The sequence below is a fragment of the Mustela lutreola genome, chromosome 10 (genome assembly GCF_030435805.1).
Source record: "Mustela lutreola isolate mMusLut2 chromosome 10, mMusLut2.pri, whole genome shotgun sequence".
NCBI classification, from domain to species: domain Eukaryota; kingdom Metazoa; phylum Chordata; class Mammalia; order Carnivora; family Mustelidae; genus Mustela; species Mustela lutreola.
In genome coordinates this window covers 81,428,343-81,444,218 of record NC_081299.1, presented here as the reverse complement: position 1 = coordinate 81,444,218, position 15,876 = coordinate 81,428,343, and the positions used below count along the sequence as shown (strand labels likewise).

General features: G+C 41.4%; 2 long non-coding RNA genes across 4 annotated transcripts in view; both read right to left on the bottom strand.

The window, feature by feature from the left end:
- Nucleotides 1-14,479, bottom strand: part of LOC131809436 (uncharacterized) — a 40,045-nt gene extending 25,566 nt beyond the window's left edge. For all 3 annotated transcript variants that reach the window (XR_009345174.1, XR_009345176.1, XR_009345175.1), the window contains exons 1-2: nt 13,579-14,479; nt 1,491-3,572 (exon numbers count right to left, since the gene is read on the bottom strand). This is a non-coding gene — a long non-coding RNA (uncharacterized LOC131809436). The remainder of the gene's footprint in view (nt 1-1,490; nt 3,573-13,578) is intronic.
- Nucleotides 14,480-14,567: 88 nt separating this feature from the next.
- LOC131809435 (uncharacterized) overlaps nt 14,568-15,876 on the bottom strand; it is a 184,235-nt gene continuing 182,926 nt past the window's right edge. The window contains exon 10 of the long non-coding RNA XR_009345172.1: nt 14,568-15,762. This is a non-coding gene — a long non-coding RNA (uncharacterized LOC131809435). The remainder of the gene's footprint in view (nt 15,763-15,876) is intronic.

Genomic DNA, 15,876 nt, shown 5'->3' with positions numbered 1-15,876 from the left:
CAGTGTAGAAGTTTTGTGATTATGCCACTACTCAAACCCAAAGAATGGTGGCTCTATTGAACTGTGTAAAATACATAAAGAGGTCTCTGTTTCCCTAGATTACAGATACTCTTTCCAGCCATTGTGCACAGATTGGAGGAAGCCCCCAGAATTGTTCATGGGAGGAGGGCCCAGCATGTTGGAGTGACATGACCATAGCTGCTTCCAGAGACCCTGGTCACAGCTATAAATCTGCCATGAGATAGAAACCAAAAAAATATTAAAATGAAACTGTATAGATTGCATATAACTTGAAGGATATTGTTATTTTTTAATAAAATAGAAAATGATAGGGGCACCTGGGTGGTTCAGTGGGTTAAAGCCTCTGCCTTCAGCTCAGGTCATGATCCCAGGGTCCTAGGATCAAGCCCCGCATCAGGCTCTCTGCTCAGCGGGGAGCCTGCTTCCTCCTCACTCTCTCTGCCTGCCTCTCTGCCTACTTGTGATCTGTGTCTGTCAAATATATAAATAAAATCTTTTAAAAAAATGATAGCACCATTATTTAATAAGAATGAAGATGATGATGATGACTATCTTGGTGCATCTTTATGAGGTCCTTGGAATGCACTGTACTCTTTACATGGGTTATCTTAGTTAATCTAACCAACAAGCCTATGAAGTCATTTCTTTTTTTTTTTTTTAAAGATTTTATTTATTTATTTGACAGAGATCACAAGTAGGCAGAGAGGCAGGCAGAGAGAGAGGAGGAAGTAGGCTCCCCGCTGAGCAGAGAGCCCGATGCGGGACTCGATCCCAGGACCCTGAGATCATGCCCTGAGCTGAAGGCAGCGGCTTAACCCACTGAGCCACCCAGGCGCCCCTGAAGTCATTTCTTTTATTATCCTTCCTCTTGTACCCTTGCAGGAACAGAGACCCAGAAAGGTTAAGCGATTTGTTCAAGGTCACTCCACTGATAAATAATGGAGCTGTGTTTCTAACTTAAAGCTTGAAATGATCTTAGAGATAATCAAATTCAGGGCTCAGCAAACTTTCTGTAAAGGACCAGATCCCCAAAATTTCAGGCTCTGTGTCGCAACTACTCAGCTCTGCTGTTGCATCAGGAAAGGAGCCACGGAAACTGCCTACACAAATGAGCTCTGTGGCAATCTGTACAGAACGGGTGTGGTCTGGATTTGACCCAAGGCTGTTGTTGGCTGGCCCCTAATCCCGTCCATGTCACTCATTCTGTATACGAGAAGAAGAAAGCCCAGAAACGTGAGGGTATTTCTCTACTGCTGTTCGGTATTAGAAATAAGATGAAACGTCTTCTGGGTCTCAGTCCCATAATCTTTTAATGACACGAAATTCAGGAGGTTTCACCAATTAGTAAGATAACAGATTTTAATATCTTTCATTAAAACAAAGGTAAAATTCAGCTGAGACTATGATAGTCGCTTACTGATAGATACGTTAGGTAGAGGCTGTTTTTGAACTGAGACTTTTCTACTTACCTGGTTTGTATTGATGTGGTACACACAGCTCCAAGACCAAGCAGAAAAATTCCAAACCCGTCTCATTAAGTCAAATCAAGAATTAGGGGAGGCCAATGCTCAAATTGTTACAGACAAGATGATGAAGACCGCTGAATAGTTCCACCAACACGTATGCAAAAATTCAATTGTGAAGGAAGCCAGACATGGGCCTTGACTTGGTTCCTTACCCTGCAGCTGCTGTCTAGATTTTTCTCCAAGGCTTCGTGTAAACCCGTTAATACATTCCTAATTGAAAAAGGCATATTTCTCTCCCACCACCTCAATTGTCAAAATTCATGGCCTCTGAAATTTCATTTGAAAAACAATTCATCACAAAATCGAGTAATGATTGTTGCAAATTCTGATTCCTTGAAACATTCTTCATAAAATTTTGACTCAAAAATTTCTTAAATAATAAAGATGCCAAAATAATATTGTGCTATATCAAAGAGAGAAGAAAATATTTGATCTTTGATGAAATGAGACCTTTAGCAATAATAATAATAACTAATAAGAAGGGTATAAATGCTAACCTTTATTATTTACTCTACATCAGACTCTGCCCTAAGGATTTTATATTGAGTCCTCAAAACCACAAATGAGGACAAAGAGGATCAGAGAGGTGAAGTCACTTACCCAGAGTTGTATGAATCGTAAAAAGCAGGACAGGAATCCAGGCAGCGAACCTGAGAGGCTGGATGATTAACCCAACTCTAGAGCCTGCAGCCCGGGGTTCACGCCCTATGCACCCTCCTTCTGCTACTGGGGTGGCTTTGGCCTGGTCAAATTTTCTGAGCCTCAGTCTCCTTCTCTGGGAGACAAGCCTAATTATGGCACCTCCTCTCTGGTGTTTGTGTGTATATCCATGCCAAGGGCTTAGTATCACACTGACTTAAATTTTCAAATTATCAATATGATGAAAAAAATTTAAATATATAAATAAACATTTCCCCAACAAACCCATAGGGCCTAGCAGACCTGATTTAAATTCCAGTTTCACAACTGACCAGCTACGTCACCTCAAATTAGAAAGTTAAAGCTTCTGATCCTCAGTTTCTTCTTCTCTAAGATGGGGATAAAATAATAACTTCGCAGAGTTCACAGAAAGGTAGGAAGAGGTCATGGCTTTAGGGTTCCCATCACAGGGCTAAGGAGGGTGCTGGGAAAATGATTGTCATTCCCAGCCTTGTTCCAGCACTTGCCTGTTCCTTTTGGGCTGTGAGAACCCTATGGTGACCTCAAAGCTCTGCCGGACCTCAGTCCCTGTCCTCAGATGGACTGTGATGCAGCTCACCTCTCAGTGACCAGAGCCTCGTGGCGGAGTAACACAAGGAAGAAGCTACGGTCATTGCAGTTAAATTAATAGGACAAGAAAGCACCTAACCCAGATATGGAACCCAGGGCATATCTCAGAATTTGTAAGAATTAGCAAGACAAGAGAAATTTTTTAAACACCCCAGGCAGAAGGAAAGCCCAAGTAAAAGTTCTGAGGTGTACAAACTAGAATGTTTGAGAAACAGGTCAATTTTTAGTATGGTGGGAGCCTCAAATTCTAGACAGAGAGCCCAAGAGATGAGGCTGCAGAAGTAGAGCTGGAAAAATCCCTGATTCCCAGGATGAATTTTTAATGGGGTGGGACAGGCTGATACCATCAGACGGGCATTTTGGAAAGATTATTCCAGGTGTGCCTTCTTGGGTCATCTTCCATCCTACAATATTCTCTCCTCACTCAGAATAACCACATCTCTGATCCTTTGTACCATTCACTGAATATGCAATCATGTATAGCTTCATTTTAACTATAAATATTTCTTGTATATTTTTGTGTTTTGCTTCTTTATCTCTTTCGCAGTGCTCTGCAGACGGTAAATGCTCAAAATTGTTGACCTCTGTCGTCACTCGCTAAGCCTGGCTTTTATATGCCCTGCAGTATCTAGCAGAGTTGAACATAGCTGAGAAATCAATCTTTTTAAACTTAACTGGGGAAAAAATGGTGCTCTTGTGTCTTCATTCAAAGCTGCGCTTGACCCACATTGTTTCAGATAGTTCCAAATATACCATCTAAAAGGGAAACCCACATAAGTAAACAGAACACACATTCCTCACACATAAGCTACCTTCATTGCCAACTGAGTTCATATTCAACTATTTGTCATCACTATGATTTAAGATTCTCATGCTCTACTGACAGAGCTAGCCAGGCACTGACAGAGCTAGCCAGGCGCTGACATCACTATGATTTAAGAAATTCACAAGAACATGGAGCCAACTAGTGCAGAAAGTCATAAAAGAGGAGAAGGCGTGTTAGCAGGAAATCAGGATGCAGGTAGTCACGCTTTCAAACCCAAATGAAGACTGTGGCAGATCCCAGCCTGTCAGCAGACGACTCAGTCACACCTGGGCAGAGTTAGCCCTGCCCTGAGCCAAGCCAGCACCTTGGACAGCTCAGTAAACCAAATGGCCCATTTTATCACCATTAGAAGAACCCTTTACAGGAAGGTGTGTGAAAGGGCTGGTCATCTTCCAATGAAGGAGTTAATTAAAACCTTGTCCAGAGATGGTGAGAGCCGTTGACATTTGGCTGCTTGCTTGAAACCGTATAGAAACAATGTTGAAGAAAGGAGTTGGGTCCCACATGGGAGCCAAGAACTGCCCAATTCTGGCACCCTCATGCCATTTCCTAAAGCAGTTCAATGTTCGAAACATAACTGAAGCTTTTGTGAGTCAGCTATTCAATGAGGTATATGATCCCTATTTTCGCCTAAATCATCCTCTGATTTAATAGGTAACTTGAATTTCTCTTCAATGACTTCAGAACTGTGCTAATGGTCAGTCACGGCAAACCTAAGCGAGAGCAATGGAAGCATTAGCCCTAAGATCTGATACACAAGACACTCTAGCTACAGATGGTGAGAAGACAGTCAGAGAAGAAAGTTATTCCAGGTATTATATTAAGAAAGGGAGAAAGTCATTAAGCTGCCACAAACTAACATCATTGTGGGTATAAGGAAATGAATCTTTAAGAAAAGTTGGGGCCACAAAATATTCCATGATGATCTTTAACTATCATTCTTCCTCTTAAGAAACACAGTCCTAGGAGCAATCAGTAGTCAGCGAGAAACCCCATGACCATAAATCAAAAACTGCCATTAAAATCACATTAGCCTCAAAGTGATTGCCCTGGAATGGTGAACCCTGCCAGGGGTGGGGGCACTCTGTTGGTGTCAGCTTGGACATCTTGGAGCCCAGGAATGACTTCTGGGAGAACTACCCAGCGAAGAATCTTTGTGGATTTACGGTAATCAGGGTACAGGATTCTATCTTCAGGAACTCAGTAAATCAGAGGGAGAGAAAGCTTTGCCTGCTGCCAGAAGGCTCTAGTACTTGAGTGCACTTTTGAGTGTGCACCTGTTGCCCAGGCACCATGCCATTGAATGCAAGCCAGCTGCAGCAAACTTTAACTTAACGATAATGATACTGACAAGAGTGATCATAGTCATAGCATCAATCACCCACTGGTTATCTGTTATGTGCTGAGCCTTTTATTCCTCATATGCATGACCCTGTATTATCACAGGAACCCTCAGTGTAAAGGACATCACCTTCATGGATAGCCACAGACCCCAGGATCAACCAATTCCTCTTTCCGACAAATTTCTTCCTAAAAGCATATGCTCTAAAAAGGGCAAGGGAATTTGACAGGACTGGTTGCGACCTAAACAACTTTATGCGACACCAAGAAGATCTCAGTGACATCTCCTGGGCATTGGCTCATTCTACCTAGACACAGAGCCAGGTAGAACTTCCATTTGCATATTAAAAGTCAACCTCATAAATTGTTTCCATTCCTCATATGCCGACAACCTAGACACCATTACTTTGTAATACTTTGTCCACAGCTCAAGACAGAAGTAAGGCAAGAACCTATCTGTCCCAGTGGGGTTTTGGCTATAACATAATTCTAGTTCTCTTCCCTTTAAAACTGTGAAGTCTGGGTATCACTAAACTTCTGAATGAACTTAATCTATCAGACACTCTCTCATTTGAAGCTGTTCTACTCTAAATCCCACCAGCTTTTTTCGCAAAACGTATCCAGCCTTCACTGTCAAGCTTCCTGCCATTTCCTTTGCTATGATCACTGATTTTCCCTTGTTTCTCTGTAGTCCCACGCACACGTTCTAGTGTGCGCAGCCACCAGACACATGTCCAGTGCGTAGCCACCAGACACATGTGCTACTGGCACTTGAGATACAGTTAGTTTGAACTGAGATGTTCTGTTAAGTGTCATACAAACACTGGATTTTGAAGACTTAAAGTAAAAAATGAATGTAAAACATATCAACAAATATATTGTATGTTGTATCAATATACAAATATATTAATAATTTGGATTACCTGTTGAAATGGTACTTTTATTTATTTTGGATTAAATAAAAAAGTATTAAAATTAATTTCACCTATCCCTTTTTTATTTTTTTCATAGGACCACTAGAAGATTTAAAATTACATCTGTGGCTCACATTTCTAGCTTAAATTATATTTCTGTTGGACAGTGCTGATCTATATCCTTCCAACTCAAAGTGTGGTCCACAGGCCAGAGTCATTTGACCTGGCAGCTCATTAAAAATGCAGAATGTCAGGGCTTCTCCATGATCAACTAGCAGGATATACAACTAATTTCAATAACTTTAGCATCTGTAGCCATAGGTCATCTGGTTCATGTATACATGTTACTTCTCAACGAGATGCATTTTGGAGTAAAAACCACAATTTGTGTTTCTTGTATAATTTTCATAAAACCTATAAGAGAAGAAGATACCTAGAGACACTGAATAAATTATTTGATCATTTAAAATTTATTCTTTGTGAAGTCAGATGGTTCCACCATTTTCCATATAAATTCTTACATGTATTAAATTTTGGTCTGTGTTCATAATATTTTACAAGTTGGTGACTTAAATCTTCTAATAAAAATAAATGGATGGGGAAGGTATGTGCTATGAAGTGTGTAAACTTGGAGATTCACAGACCTGTACCCCTGGGGCTAATAAAACATTATATGTTAATTTAAAAAATTAAAAATTATTTAAAAAATAAATATATTTAAAATAGCATGCCTTAATCATGACATTAAGCTCATTCATATACTTTGTAGCTCTCCATCCCAAAACCAGCTTTGGAGAACTGAAGGAATTTACTCAAACTTCATAATGTTATAATTGATTTTTCTATATGAGAGATCACACAGTTACATTAATAAGTATAAATGTATTATATTCTTCCTTTCTTAGAGTTTCATCTGAGACTAAATCTGCTCTCTTCTTATCAATATGAAAATCATTACAGACATGTACACCAAAAGCTGGAGTAATTGTAAGCAGCTGTCGATGCTCATGTGCTTGCGGTATATGATGAGAAAATAAGTTGATACCAATGGTTTTTAAAAAGAGAGGGATGGAAGAAAGGAAGCTAGAGAGGGAGCCATATTCAGTACAATTTCCTATGGATTTTATATCTACTCTTGGATTCTAAAGAGCTGTCCTAACCTCAGTGACAATCACGTGACGTAGAAGATATAAATGCTCTTTGGAAGGCTTAGAAACTACACCTCTATAGTGAAGAACTACATTCCCAGTGAAGAATGATGTTCAGCCTGATGACTTTGAGATCTCAGCTACAATTAATCATCAAGTAAAGATTCTGTTGTAGGGGTGCCTGGGTGGTTCAGTGGGATGAGCCTCTGCCTTCGGCTCAGGTCATGATCTTGGGCTCCTGGGATCAAGCCCCGTGTTGGGCTCTCTCTCAGCGGGGAGCCTGTTTCCTCCTCTCTCTCTGCCTGCCTCTCTGCCTACTTGTGGTCTCTGTCAAGTGAATAAATAAAATCTTAAAAAAAAAAAAAAAAGATTGTGTTGTAGACACTAAAGTCACTAAGGAAAGAGGGTTAACTATTGTATGTGTGAAATGGTAATGAGTCAGTACTCATTCCAGTTTAATTGAGTGGAATACCCTTATTCTCTGAGCATTCTATTTATTTGAGGTTTTTCATCAAAAGGTCCCCCAAGTTGGGTTTCAGAACCTTGCAGAGATTAGGTAGTCTGTGATTTTTATATTTAAAAACTTCGTGTTAGTCTTTTTCTGAAAGTGAGCTCTTGCAGCTAATCTTAAAAAGTAGTTTTGGTGTATGGTTATTATTGTTGTTCAATCTCAAGACAACTAAAATTTGCATTAGCCTATAATGTTTTACCATAACTTCTACATTTGCTACTGTAATTTCCCTATGATGTCAGGATAATGTAATGAACATACCCAAACTTGTTTGTTGAATGGAGACCAAAATGGTTCAAGAATCTTTTACTACCTCACATTTCCACTGAAACCATTAGGGCAAACAGGATAACATTTTGAGCCCTGCTTACAAAAGGAAACTTTGTTGAGCTACAGAAAAGCAAAGATCCTTCCCTCCCAGCATAATACTATTTCAATTTCCTTACCAATGCAAGAAAGAGAAAGTGGAGAATGGGAGGAGGGAGAATTTGGTACTTCTCTTCATGGGGACTGCTGTATTCTTTTTGTGGGCTACTGGCATCATAGTATTTCGCTATAAATATTTCCAAGTGGATACAAATTCTCTTAAGTCTTTGGAGACAAGAATACCATTTATACCCATATGCGCTTATACCTGGTAGAACAAGATGAGCTAAAAAAGTTTATATACCCATTTAGTAAGAGCTGAAAGTCAAAGAAACCTCATCTCTAACACCCAACTATACTCTAATCACAGTGGAGCCTATAAAAGTACAGAGTTAAGAGGAAGTACAGACCACCACAGCTGACTTTACCTATGTAAATGCTGAATGTGACAGGTATTATTGGCCACCTTCTACCCAGGGGCACCAGGAAGTCCGACTGCAAAATCATCAGTGGGTCAAGTTTAGGGTATTTAGTGCTTCACATCAGTCTATCTAATTTCCATCTTACAATTGACCTCAACTTCACTTTCACAGTCCCCATTTAGAACCTCTCAAACAAAACAAATCCTTAAATAGGAAGAAAGAGCTTTAGGGAAATTACAATCTCATGGAATTTGGAAAAAAGAGTTGGGCTTGTTCTAGTTAAAGGACAGAGGAGAGATGGAGGACGTGTGGACGCTGGAGTAGGAAGACAGAAACCAGGCGTAGGACAATCAGAACCCTGGACTATAGAGGATGAGAAAGGGCGAGGGAGGAGTATGGTTTATTCGAGCATTTTACTTTCTTCACGGTTCTTGGCACATTAAAGCCAATAATTTGGGGGCATGTTCTACAGCTTATAAATACCAATTGCCACTGTGGTAGTAACAGAGGCAGGGGAAGAGCTGTGGGCCAACATCATCTGTTTTAATGTTGACTGTAATTCTGGTCTTTGGTAATTACTGTTTCCTTCCCACCCCTACCCCCCAAACTGGCTTGTTTTTAGCAGCACTGTGCATAATTTATTGCCTTTGGCATATCAATTGGAAGAAAGCTAAAACTTTAAGTACTGACCGACCAAATGAAAGGCATTTTGTTACACAAGGAAATTAACAAAATAAACAAATACAATTTACAAGGCTAGTCTTTCCTTTTGTTTGTGTTTTTAAACTACCTTCAACTACTAAGGAAACCCCTAGGTTTATAAGACCCATTGCTCCACAATTTCTGTTTCTTACCTTGATAATAATAAGTAATCTACAAGCTTTAGTTTTCTACCCTACTAACACCTCCCAAATATATAAGCCTATAAAGTCACAGCCCAGCATGCAGATTGCTTTCCCTACTTTTGATCTATCAAAGCCAATTAAGTAGTTAAAGATCATTTGCACAGTCAAAATCTTAGCTACATAAACATCATTTCCATGGCCCATTTCAGCTGGAATGTGTAAGAAGAAAATGTCCCAAGGATAAATATTCTCTTGCAGCTAGTATTATGGATACAAACAAAATAGCAGTTGAAAGAAATAATTTGGGGGGATGATAGCTTTCTAAATGCATAGGTTGTGCTGACTTTTCTCCCTGGATACTATAAGGAAGGTCACTAGGAAGCCCAGTTAGTAATCAGAAGTTATTCTCTGGCATTCCTTTCATATTCTTGCTCTACTGGAATCTGTCTCCCCTGCCCAACCCTTGGTGGAACAGGAACACTGCTTCCCCTGCCTCCCTCTCAAATTGTGTCAGTGGTTTTCTCACACAGCTCTTGTCCCACTGATCATAAATGATCTCTTTGTTCCTCCCTGATGCTCTCAGACCATTCCCTCTCCTTCTGAGAAAAACCCTCAGATTTGAACCTCAGCAGACTGTCACCTACCCTTCGTTATTGCTGTCATCCAGTGAAAACTCCCCCAGCCCCACCACACACACCCACATGTCACGTTCCCTCATTTCTTTTTCCAGGTTCATAGTCACTCACTCTTGTACTTACCCGCCTTTCTCCTGGGTGATTACGTAAATGATCCCTGTAACAACTTGCCCTTTTAGTGCTTCAGGTTTCTCTCCTCCACTCACCTGGTACTCCCCACTAACTCTCCCCATCCCTACGGTCACACTTTAGACCCTGTCATCACCAACAGTGAAAGCTTCCCATTAGCCCCGTTTCATGCTCCTCATTCTGCTGACCATCTCCAATGTTTCTAGTTCCTTCCTTTTAGTATCCCAACCCAAAGTTTTTTACTCCATTTCAACCTCTAATGGTGATGTTCTTATAACCTTTCAATGACTTTCACCTCTTAATGTCTTCACTTCCCTCCTTATTGACTTTAAACTCCCTTGCCAACCACCCCCTTGTAAATTGCCTCTACTCCTTTGCTTCTCCCTTCTTGCTTTGATATGCTCCCCTAACAAAACGGCACCACCCACTCTGCCCCTGTACTCATGCCACGGAATGTGACTGGAACAAAACACGCAACAACCTCGACCAGTCTCACTACTAATGTATGAGTTTCAAGTGGCTGCTTAATGCTGCTAGGCAATCACATTGTTATAAATGATTATATTATATATCAGGATATAGACCTTATCACACAACAGATTATATTTTAAAAAGCCTATGCCTCAATCATCTTACATAGCCTTAGTGCATACACTCATGCACTCTTCTAGAAGACTATTTCACACTTCCTCTTTCATCTGGAAACCCCAATGTGTCCTTCACTATCCTCATTCTTGACTGTTGACTCCTGCTTTTTAATTTACTAAAAAATAAACGCAGTGAGAAAGGAGGCTCTGCAGAGTCCCACATTTCCCCATCTACCAGAATCTGTCTTTCTGCCTTAATGAACTCCCATGTTCCTGACTTAAGCCATTCATGTATGACATTCCATCCACCTTCACAACCCAAAAACAATGCTGCTGTTAATTCTTCCTGTGATCTCCTACACCATCCTACTTTCTTCTCAACAGGATTATTTCTATCAGCCTACAAAGAGGCCAGTTTTTTCCATATTAAAAGGAAAAAAAAAAAAAAAAACCTTTCTTTACTCCACTTCCCCTAATAGTTCCTGCTCCATAAGCAAAGTTCCTTGGGACGACTGTGTGTCCTTTTCTCTAATTCTTTCCTCCTTTCTGTTTAAGTCTTTCCAATTGGCCACCAAAATTGTTTTTGTAATGGTCACCAATGCTATCCATGTTCTTGCATCAAGTGGTTAATTCTGGTTCATATTTACTGGACCTGCTGAGGAACACTTAAAAGAGATGGCCACTCCTTCCTCCCCACAATGTCTTCACCTGGCTTGTGGGAAATCAGGGTCTCTTTGGTTTTCCTCCTACCCCACTAGTCGTCACTTCTGTTTCCTTCCTCTCCTCCTTGACTTCTTAAATATTGCACTGTCCCAGGGTGCAGACTCTGACCTCTTTTACTCTTTTTATTCATTGCCCTGGTGATTTCATCCAGCTTTAAGTGAAGTTTCCTAGCCATCAAGTTTCAGAAGTATGTCTTCTAGCCCAAAGCTCTCTTGATTTCCAGACCCGTGTACCCAACTAACAACTCAACTCAGATGTCATTAGGCAACTCAGATTCAATATATCCACAGGTAAACACTAACCGCTAACCGTCCTCCTGTCCCCTAACCTGCTCCAAGCATAGTTTTTCTTAATCCAGTTGCTGGCAACTCTGTCTTTCAGATCTCTTAGTCCTGAAACCTTGACTTTACTTTGTTCTTCCTACTCAACATCAGGAAATGCTTTGGTCCTCCATCCACATGCACCCTGAATGTGACCACGCCTCTTTCACTTCTTCCACCCCAGTCTGAATCACCATTATTTCTTATAACAAGTCTTCCTTAAAAAGCCATAAGGTCAACAGATTAGAGATCCTGATATGGTTAAGACATGATTGGAAGTCAAGACACTAAAAGCAAGATACTAAAAGTGTGGTATTAACTTAAAGAACTTGAGTCTCAGCCTGGTGTATTGTCAGCTGGGGCTGCCGGGATTCTCTCTGAGGCTCATGTGGTCATTGGCAGAGTTTATTGACTTGCAGCTGTAACATTTGTCAGCTTGCCTCTTCAAGTCTAATAGGAGGGGTCTCTAGCCTCTATACCCTCTTTTAAGGGCATACCTGGTTCTGTCAGGCCCACTCAGGATAATCTCCCTTTAATTAACTCAAAGTTAACTGAAGGACCTCATTTACAACTGCAAAATCCCTTCACCTCTGCCCTATAACATAACCTCATCACAGGAATGAAATCCCATCCTGTTCCCAGGTCCTGTCCACATTCAGGGAGGTGCATACACAAAAGGAGTACACCAGGGAGCAGGAACATTGGGGGTCATCTCAGAATTCTGCTTACCTCACTAAAAAACTCAGTTGATTGGAATAATGAACTCTCAGTGTCCTGAGCATATAAGAGGGAAGAAAAACAATAGTGTAATATAATAAAATACATATTTGGTCTACAATGGGTACAATGGTACCATTCCTGCATAAGAACTTCCAAACCCCTTAGAATTTTCTGAAGGACAAGAATGTCTTTGTTATGCCAATGAGGTGCTCTTCAGTGAGGCCCCCAGATAGCCTCTGGGGAAGGGAGGGGCTGGAGACTAGATTCACTTACCAGTGGCCAATGATTTAATCAATCTTGTCTCAGTAATAAAACCGCCATAGAAGCTCTTGAACAATGAGCTTGGGGAGTTTCTGGGTTAGAGGACACACTGATGTGCTAAGAGAGGATGCACGCCATGAGAAGGCACAGAAGCTCAGAGCAACCCCCCTCTATTCTTTGACCTATGCATCTCTTGCATTTGGCTAGTCCTGAGTTGTATCCTTTCTAATAACACAGTAATTTATAAGTATAGCAGTCTCCCGAGTTCTATGAGTCATTCCAGTGAATTTCCAAACCTGAGAGAAGACTATGGGAACCCCCAAATTTGTAGTTGACTGCACAGAAGTATGGGTGCATAGAAGTATTGGGAACAGCTGGGACTTACAGATGGCAGCAGAATGAGGGCAGTCTTTTGATACTGAGCCCCTTGACCTGTGGGGTCTGCGCTAACTTCACTCAGGTGGTTAGCGTCAGAGTTAATTGAACGGTAGGACTTCCCGTTGGTATCAGAATTGATGTTGGAAAACAACAGAAATAGATTGAGTTCTCTAATTAACTCTTTTTTTTTTTTAAAGATTTTATTTATTCCTTTGACAGAGACAGATCAGCAGTAGGCAGAGAGGCAGGCAGAGAGAGAGGAGGAAGCAGGCTCCCTGCCAAGCAGAGAGCCCGATGCAGGACTCGATCCCAGGACCCTGAGATCATGACCTGAGCTGAAGGCAGAGGCTTTAACCCACCGAGCCACCTAGGCGCCCCTCTAATTAACTCTTAACAGTCACCTCACGTAGAATCTGAGATTAATCCAGAAATAGTAATAAAGACACTGACACAAAGAGGTAACAAATTCAGCAACATATATACAGGTACATACAAAAGGATCCTCAAAATCTAAAATAATAATCACAAACAGAATCAGAACAAACACCACTTATTCCCTTAGTCACAAAAGATAGTTTCTTCACAGATTCCCACTGAGAAGGAACTGAAAGTTGAAACCAGAACTCTACAACGCACCCTTTGCATTTTGTTGTATGGATTCTGCCTGATTTAACTTGATAGCAGCATGGCATGAAGTTTTGATTTCAGGAGGTGAGTCCTGTTGTCCTCAGTAGCAGCTGGTAATTTTCACAGAGCCCTGAATTTGAAGAATCCCCTCCACATCTGGGGAGGAAGAGTGTCAAACAGAAGTGAACAAAGGACAGGAGTGGCTATTGTAGAAGTCAGCCTATTGTCCCTGAGCCAAAAAGGGGGAGAGAGAGAGAGAGAGAGTGAGAATTTGCAGGAAGGCCTGATCAACAGTGCCAAAACCTTGGGGAGGCAAAAGAAGGTGATGACTGATTAATTATTACAAAGCCTTTTCAGGAAGCATCCTTTCATCAAGTCTCTTTTATCAAATGGAGACCTAACCAAGAACACAGTATTTCAGAAGCTGAGGGCTGGCGGCAGAGCGTGGGGAACCAGTTCTGCCTTCAGTGGCCAGGCTGACTGCTTCCGATATTTAGTCTTGGAACAGGTTTCGCCGGCGCTCACCACCAGAAGCCCCTGGACTCTTCTCAAGAGATCACCAGGCCTTTTCCCCACAAAGGAAACACAGATTGAGCAAAAGGGATTCTGATTAGATGCCACTATTGAATGGCCTCGAGAACTAGAGAGTTGAAATCCACAGTCAGTCAGAGGTACTGACTTTTCATACAGTGTCTGGCTTCAGGTTCAGGTTTCCCAGAGTGGGGGAAGTTGCTGCAGCTGCAGTCATCAAGCAGCTCCCCAGTGAGGGGACAAAAGAACAGGAGCGATGCGTGTAGCACCTCATAACTACCGCGTGACATAAAACTGATAGCTTTGACCTTCCTAGTCGGATTCTATAACCTCAGGTTCACTAGATTAGAAAACAGAAGTTAATAATTCCGGGGCTCGACTCTCTTATTCTGTGTCACTTTGAACAAGCTACTTGACCTTTTGGCTATTCCTCTATAAAATGATAATAATAACATTTGGCTACCTACCTCTTAGTGATTTTGTTATTTCTGATTTTTTTTTTTTTCTTACATTCCCATAATGTGCTGATGAGTGCACAAGACTGCTCTCCGGAGCTTAAGTTCCTAGAGGAGCTAATGTGCACAGAGTACACGCATCATAGTTTTTGTGCGTGTACATAGTTTTTGTACATCTACAGAGTTCATATTCCACAGCTACCTCCTAACTCAACCTTGGGCACGCCAGCAAGACGGGCACACACACCCACAGCAGTGGTGGTTCAAAGTTAGTTATACAACGCATTTCGTTTTCATTTCAGTTCCTCATATTGAACTCATTGCTCTAGGGAAAAACCTATGCCTAGGAAGTGATTTAAAGAGAAACTTCTGTCCCTCAAGTGGCAGAGGTTAGCATTCTGTCTTCGTTGGCATGGGCTGCTGTCACAAAATACTATAGATTGGGGGGGGGGGTGGAGCTTAAGCCACAAAAGTTTATTTTCTCACAGTTCTGGAGGCTAGAAGTTCAAGATCTAGGTGGTTCCATTTCTGGTGAGAACACTTTTCCTGCCTTGTCGACAGCTGCCTCGTGCTATGTCCCCATGTAGCCCTTTGAAGTGTGTACTCCTGCGGAAAGAGAGAAGCTCTCTGGTATCGCTCCTAATCAGGGCACTCATCCTATTGAATCAGGGCCTTATGCTTACGATTTCATTTCATCTTACTTACCTCCTAAAAACTCTATCTCCACATTCAGTGACATTGGGTAAGCGAGCATTGGGCTTCAACATGTGGATTGTGGGAGAACACAGTTCAGTCCGTGGCAGTTCCACAAGAAGCATGCCTTAAGGGAGGTTTGCAAGGAAGGGAGGAAAGACCTTGATGAAGGGGAAGGTGAGAGGCTAGTGAAGGTGTATTTAATACCATGAGAAATTGGATGGACTAGACCAAAGGCTCTCAAACTTTTTAGAGAAGCAGACTCTTACCTTCAAATCAGATTCGACAAGGAAAGCCAGACGACATTAAACGGGTGAAAATGGAGTAGTCCTCCTTCCAGCTGAGGTGAGAGGCTCTTCACTCCACTCTGGGACTTTAATCTCTTCTGAGAGAGTCACAAGAGGGCCACCAGAGCTCTTTATGGAAAACAGCCCTAAATATTTGTAATCCTATATCAGGTTATCCAGCACCAACCAAGGACTCCATCTCTTCTCAATTTCTTCTGGGAAAATACCTAAGTCGACTAAAAAGTAGACTATAAGTGACTCTTCACACATCTATCCCTTTCTGTCAAAGATGTGGTTTCTTGCCAATAGATGACACACCTCACATCTCTTTTATCTTTAAA